General features: G+C 34.7%; 1 pseudogene; it reads left to right on the forward strand.

Annotated features, from left to right (window-relative positions):
* Window positions 1-555: 555 nt before the first annotated feature.
* LOC124960349 (PDZ domain-containing protein 11-like) lies at window positions 556-5,872 on the forward strand (annotated as a pseudogene).
* Window positions 5,873-7,419: the final 1,547 nt, after the last annotated feature.

Genomic DNA, 7,419 nt, shown 5'->3' on the forward strand with positions numbered 1-7,419 from the left:
ATAAAATTGTAAAATTAGTCATTTTCTTTCTTTTCCAAAAGAAAGTCTCCACTGGCTCCATGTCCTATTCCTAACTTTTGCGAGTTTCCCTTTCAATAGACAGAGCTATGCTTGGTGTAAAAAATACTAGAACTTTTTTATAGCAACTTTTTCCTACATTACAGTGTTCAACAGACTGTATTCATTCTAAGTTAACATATATTTAACTCTTTGATGGTGGGAAGTAATATGTTATTCACTGCATGACCTCAAGTCATAGTACTTGTTTGTTGTTTGATGGGTGTGATAGGTGTTGAATGAGTCAATAAATGAAAGAGCAATACATAGAAACAGCTTTAGTGCTTAGTGCTAATTTCTGAATTTCTGATTTCTGTATGGAAAGAATCAACCAAAAATACTTTAAAAATACTTTACAAGTTCTGCATCTATAAGTTCCAGTAGTCAGCGTTATTTGAATAAGATGTCTATTGATTGTGAATTATTTCATTTTAAGATGGTCTCATTTACTAATGCCTAGTAAATGGGTAATGTGAAAGAAATTTAAAAGTTGGAAAGATGCCCCTGAAAATTGAGGTATGTATTGTATTCGAGAAAGATGATATGTTTTTGAAGAAATCTCTCTTCAGAATTTTCTGTAAATGACCTGGCAGCAATTATTTTACCTGATACATGCTGTTTAGAGTATTTCTGTGACCTGACCTGTTACAATTGAAGAAGTCACCCTACAGAGGCACTTATCATCACAACTGTCATGGTTTCCTTTTTGCCAGGGATTTTAAATCTCATCACCAATACAACCCAGGAATCCCACCGTGGCTCATGTCCTGTGCTCTTGTGCAATGCTCCTCTGACATTCTGAACAAGATCAATCAATCAATTTCTTCCACCAGGACCTTAGTGGTCATGACATCACCATCAAGCTTAGCCCTGTTCTAGAAAACCAATTGAGCTTGACCAAAATGAGCAGCAATTTATTTTCAACCAGGGAGTCTGAGTCTCTACAGGGTTTTAAATATCATATACTACAGCTGATATGAGCCCAAGAGTGCCTATACAGAGCTATGAAGGGAAGGGTAAAGGAAGATCAATGTCCTCATTTTCAATAAATCACTTGATTAATCCAGGTGGGATTTTGCAGCTGTAAGTAGAAAAAATGGAGATCATTACTTGTATTTAAAAGTACAAAAGAAAAATCTAATTTTAAACCAAGGTTTGGGAAGACTGAGTGATGAAAAAAGTAAATATAGAGAGAGCAGTATAAATTTTGTGATCAGAAAATCTTTTGGTATTTCTGCCACTCATTCATTTCAGAGAACTTCACATTCCTAAACAAACTCTGGAAGCCATACTCAGTTTACTTTACACCGTTAGTAATTCATTTAAAAGGGACTTGTTTTTCAAAGTGTTAATAAAGAAATCTGTCTCCTCAAGATTTTTCTAAGCAATTGTTTTTTTTTTTTTTTATACCTATAGTATCAATATGAACTAATGAAACCCTTTCTTGTTGTGGTTTTTGGTTATATATATGCAATTGGAATAGCTCTCAGCACATGCAGTTATATTACTTGGGCTTAATAGTTTCCTCAGGCAAATAATAATATGTATGAATATTAAATTTTCCAAGAAAATTTTTGAAACAGGCACAATACTACTTATAATGCTTTACAATTTCTACATTGTTTTTGTTAGAAAAATATATATAAGCCAATGTCTCTGAGAAGATACAAAAGAAAGTATTCTTAGATACTTGATTGTAGAGATATATTCAGGTTTCTGAACTTATTTACTTGTGGTTTTTCAATATTAATTTAAATACACATTTATTTAAAATAAGATATTTAATGTCAATCATGTGCATCACAAGGTGCTTGGTTGTTTGGAGGCAAATATAGAGACAAAATTATAAAGTAGAATGAAATGGCAATTGCATTACAAATGCTATGTAGACAGAACAGAAATAGGGTGATACTAAATGGTAAAGAAAATTTGTGAAATGTGAACATAAGTTTGAAGAACATATTTCAGTATTGGTGGAATAAAGTTTGTTGCATATCCTACAGTATGGTAATGTTATGAACAAAGACATATCAATTGCAAAAATTATTATGTGTTCTTTTATGAATGTTTTTAGAATTCTATAATCAGTGTTTTCCAAAGACATAGCTAGAACATATCTCTTGGGAAGGCTATTAAGAGAAATATTTTTTTTTTAAATTTTGACCTAGAACCTCTCGGAGTAGATCCAAGGACTTTATGGCGGTTATCAGACACAAAAGAGTTTCAGAGCCACTATTCAAGGGTAAAGTCTAGTGGACTTGAAACTAATGAATCCTGTTGCCATCACATCCTGGTGATATTGGTCCTCCCTTTCCAAACACAAAGGAAAATTACAAGGAAAGGAACACCATTTCTTTTTTGGATAAGGAAATTATATTTCATTGGTAAAAGGAAAAAGTTGGAAACTATCTGACCTTCATTAGACTCCTAAGGGCGAGTTGACTCTGCTAAGTTTTTTATTTTTATTTTTATTTTTTTTGTTCTCTGTATTAGCGTTTCCTTGTTATGATTGAAATACTTGATAAGAACAGCTTAGAGGAGACAAGGCTAATTTTGGGTTCATAGTTTTGGAAGTTCAGTCCATAGTTAGCCAACTCCAATGCTCCATGCACATGGTGAGGCGGAATGGTGGAAGGGCATGGTGGAGAAAAACTGCTCAGCTTAGGGCAGTCAGAAAGCAGAAAAAGAAAAGGAAGGAGGCATGAGCAGGTATAACTCAGGCCATGCCTCCAGTGACCTACTTCCTCCAGCCACATCCCACCTGCCTTCCGTAATCACCCAGAAGTCCATCCAAATTATTAATCTACCACATGGATTAATCTACTGATGAGGTTAAAGCTTTCATGATGTAATCTTTCACTCTAAACATTCTTGCATAGTGTAACACATGTGTTTTTCAGAGAACAATAAATATTCAAGACATAAAATTATGTTTATTTTTAATTCATTCCATTAGGTTGCATGTTTTGAAGGCTGGGAGCTGTCTGTTTATAGTATTCTTGACACCTAACTCAATAAATTACTGTTTCTATAAACAGCAGGTCAAATTTTTTATTATGAAATTATATAATGCCTGTAGATTTATAGGGAAAATACTAAAAATAATGTAGTTTATGATTCATTTTTTAAACATCTATCATTCATTCTATAAGCATTTATTTAGACTTTCTGTCCCCAAACCAAGTCCTGGGGATAGAAGAATAAATAAGACAGATTCCTTGCCCTCAAACATCTCACTGTTTTGTGAAAAGAGAGGCAACTAAATGAAGAATTACATTGAAATGTGATTCAGAAAGGAACATGAGATAGCATGAAAGAAACTTCTGAGTCAGATGGGACACTGCAATGAAGCACAAGACATAGAGAAGACTTCGTTAAAAACAAGACATGACATCCACATTAGTTTCTAGGGTTCCTGTAAAAAATTAGTAAAAAGTGGCTTGAAAGTATGAAATTTATTCCCTCAGTTCAGGAGGCTAGAAGTCCATGCTCAAGGTGTGAGCAGAGCTGTGTTCCTTCCCAAGACTCTAGGGAAAAATCTCCATTGCTTCTTCTGAGATTTAGGGCCTCAGCAATTCTTGGCATTTTTTGATTTATGATTCTATCATTCTTATATCTACCTAAATCTTCATTTGTGTATCTTCCCTATATGTATCTCTGTATGAATTTTCTTATTTTTGTAATGATAAGAGTTATTAGATTTATCTCACACCCCCACTTCAGTATGATCTAAATTTTAACTAATTCTAAATAAGTCATAGTCTGAGGATCTCAGTGGATATAGATTTTTGTAGACACTATATGAAGGTTGATCTGACCAAGGAGGTGTTGTTGCAGGCTGCATTGACTTTAGTAGCCTAGTCATTTTAGAGACTGTTACTTGGGAGTCACTACTGTCTACACAGAAAGTTAAGGCAGAAAACCAATTTTCCTTCTTGTGTTCACTATCTATCTTTTGCAGCTCCTGGATGCTGCAGCTACATCAGCCATTCTGGAAATCAGCTCCAGTGTGGATACCAATAATCTCCTCAACCTTCATGCATCATTGAATCAGGACAATCATTTTACCTTTCAGATGCATGAGTCCTTCCTTACAGAAGCAGAGGTCCTGGAGGTAATTCTTCTCCAGGACAGAAGTTACTTGGCTTTGGTTTAAGAGACAGAGAACTTCTCCTAGTATCATCTAATATGTTTGTGTCTGTGCCTCTTCAAAACCTGCAAGAAGATTAATGTCCATCTGCCCTTTTGACTCTTACAGTAGCATTCGTCAGAAGAGAAGTTGAAAGCAGACTTGATGAAGGTGAATAGAGAAGGATGGTGTCTATTAAGAAATGATAGAAGAAGCTTTTGTGCTTCAGTTACTCTCTTGCTTCCGTTCTCACTCCATCCTTCCAGTAGAAGCAGCTATTTTCTTTTTCTCTCCTATCTCCAAAAAATGATCCAGAAAAGATGTTCATTTATTTTCCAGGTTCAACAGCATTGGTGACCTTTTTGTTCATATATAAATTGCAGAGTCTACTGAAATAAATCCCAGAAACTTTTGAAGATTTAATTCACAGTTTTTCCTGGGATATGAAGGTTTTCTACAACTTTTACTTTAACTGTTAAGTACATAAAGATATCACCTAGATCATTCTATAAAAATAGTATTTTCTTATTGCCTTTATTCTGCCAAATAACGACATCCTTGTATGTAAAATGACCTTTGATTTCTTGATTTCAACTGGAGGAATGGCATAAGCAGAGGAAGATATGTACAGGTTATAGCATCTCAAAGCAGAGAATGAACACCCTCTCTGCAGGTTTTGATTCATTGTTTTGTCAAATGATCTACATATTTTAATCCAATCCACATTATCTTCATTTAGACAGATGTATTTCCAACTTTTTAGTAACCATGGGCTAACTAAGCAGGGGATAGTAAAAGCTGGGAATTGCATTTGCTTGTGGAAGAGCTAATGTGTAGGCAGTAAATAACAGCTAGTTTATCTGAATATAAAGCAGGATTAAATCAACCAACTTGGTAAAACAGAATTTTAAGTGGAACATTCTTCAAGTGATATACTGAAATTGTTTCTAACAAGAGTGCTGTACTTATTTATTTTTTTAAATTAATATCATCAGAACCTCCTATTTGGATGAATTTTGGATCAGGTACTTATTGAACATTTGAAAGAACTATTTGATATGAGAGTGATGGAATTTGATAAGTATTTCCTCTTTTACTAAAAATCAATTGTACTTCTTTGAAAAAAATATTTAAAATGCAACTACATAAAAAAAGCAGGAAAAGCAAAATAAAACAAAACTAAACTAAACACAGGAATTGGCAGTGATCTGAGTCTGGGGTGGCTGAGGGCTGCATGCTGGCATGAAGGTTTGGGTCTTGCCTGAAATAGGCAGTCAAATTACTATGATGACTACACAGTGATTTCCCTGCCTGCTTATGAGAATCCTCCAGCATGGATTCCTCCTCATGAGGAAGTATATCTTGCAGTCCACAATAATGAATTTCCCTATTTTCTGCCCCAAATTGTCACATTGAAGAAGCCTTCTGGAGTTCAGTTGGGATTTAATGTCAGAGGAGGAAAGACCTCCCTGCTAAGCACCTTCATCTCCAAAGTGATTCCTGACTCAGATTACAAGGACTGGGACTTCAAGAAGGGACCAAGTTCTAGTTGTGAATGATGTGGATTTCCAAGATATTGAGCAAAGCAAGGCTGTTGAGGTCCTAAAGACTGCCCAAAATATCAGCATGTGCCTGTGCTTCTTTCCCTACAATTATCATTAACAAAAAGAGAGGCCAGGCTCTTGAGCACAAGGCCCTGGATTCAATCCCCAGCACCGCCAAAAAAAAAAAAAAAAAAAAAAAGAAAGAAAAGAGGGATTGAGAGAGAGAGGCCAGTGCACTAAAGAGTTGCAGCCCATGGCCCTCCATGTGGAATCTGCCAAGACAAGCTAGCTAAGTCCCAGGGAAGCCACTTGGAAAAGTTCTACTCTGAGCCCTTCCCTAGCATAGTAGGATGGGAGGGTGGGAGAAAGTTAGCAGCTGTGCTACCCAAGCTATACTGTACTTTCAATTCCCTAGTTTTCTAAGCAAGTTTCATTCCCTGAAAGGAAAGAGATGATAATATCTAGGTGTAACCTAGCCTGTGGGGAACCCCGCTAGAAAATGGCAACGGACATTTACAGGTTACTATGGACTTGGCACTAACACATCTTATCATTTTAATTATAGAAATTAGTCAGAAATATTGGGAACCTTCCATCTGACTGCCTGGCCATTTCATGCTATCCTGTAGTATCAGCAGTCTCATACATGTTGGGAACTCCAATAAGATGCTTTTGCCCCTTCTTTCTCCTATCCTGTCCCCCCAAATGCAAACTACAATACTGAATAAAGGTTGTGGCTTTTGGAAAACAAAACAAAACAAAACAAAAAAAAACAGCTGCTGAACCAGTAACTAGAAACAAGAAGTGTGAAGAAGATAGGCATGGTTTTTATTATAAAAACATAGGTATAAAAATAGTTTTTCAGGTTATAAACTAAATGAGGAATGTTACATTTTCTGGTAAATAAAATTTTTACAATTTTGCAGTATGTTTTAGTATTGCATTAAGGGAACACATTTTCTCTTACAAGATTTGAGAAGGTCAGAGTTTTTTCTTTTTGTAAATGTAAATACTATAATTCATTTTCATGATGATCATATTTATGCAGCTATTTCACTTATGTGTGAATATTATTTTAATAATATTACATACATCCATATATACACATGTCATATCTTTATGGCCATTTCAACTCTCTGTTAATTTTTATTTTAATGCTAACTTTGCACACACACACATACACACAATTTTCAAGAAAGGCCAAGTGATTCAAAATCAAGATTACAGTCCTTCATAACACACTAGTCAATAAACCTGTGAGATCCTTCAGCTTGAATCTAAGCTTCGTATGTTGGGAAGTATTATAACATGTAAAACCATAGTTTCTGGCTTTGAGACAATAATACATTAGTAAGTTAATTATTAATAATAGATTAATAAATCTGCTATTTCTTAAATAGGTTAGGTTTGTGTATGTTTGGTTTTCTCATCTGAAAGTAAAAAGAATTAATGTCTATCTCTTATGTTTGTTATGATAATGAAAATAACAAAGTCCTACATACATACAGGTCTTTGAAAAGTACCTTGACATAAGTACTCATGACTTAACAGTTCTTATTTATGCACATACATGACACTGTGTCTTTGAGTTGTCGAGGTAATTAAATAAAATTGTCTACATCCAAAACTCCTTATATGCTTTAAAATAATACAAATTTTAATTCATCATTAAGTAACTAGCAAGTAGGT

Source organism: Sciurus carolinensis, chromosome 1 (genome assembly GCF_902686445.1).
Source record: "Sciurus carolinensis chromosome 1, mSciCar1.2, whole genome shotgun sequence".
In the NCBI taxonomy this organism is placed as follows: domain Eukaryota; kingdom Metazoa; phylum Chordata; class Mammalia; order Rodentia; family Sciuridae; genus Sciurus; species Sciurus carolinensis.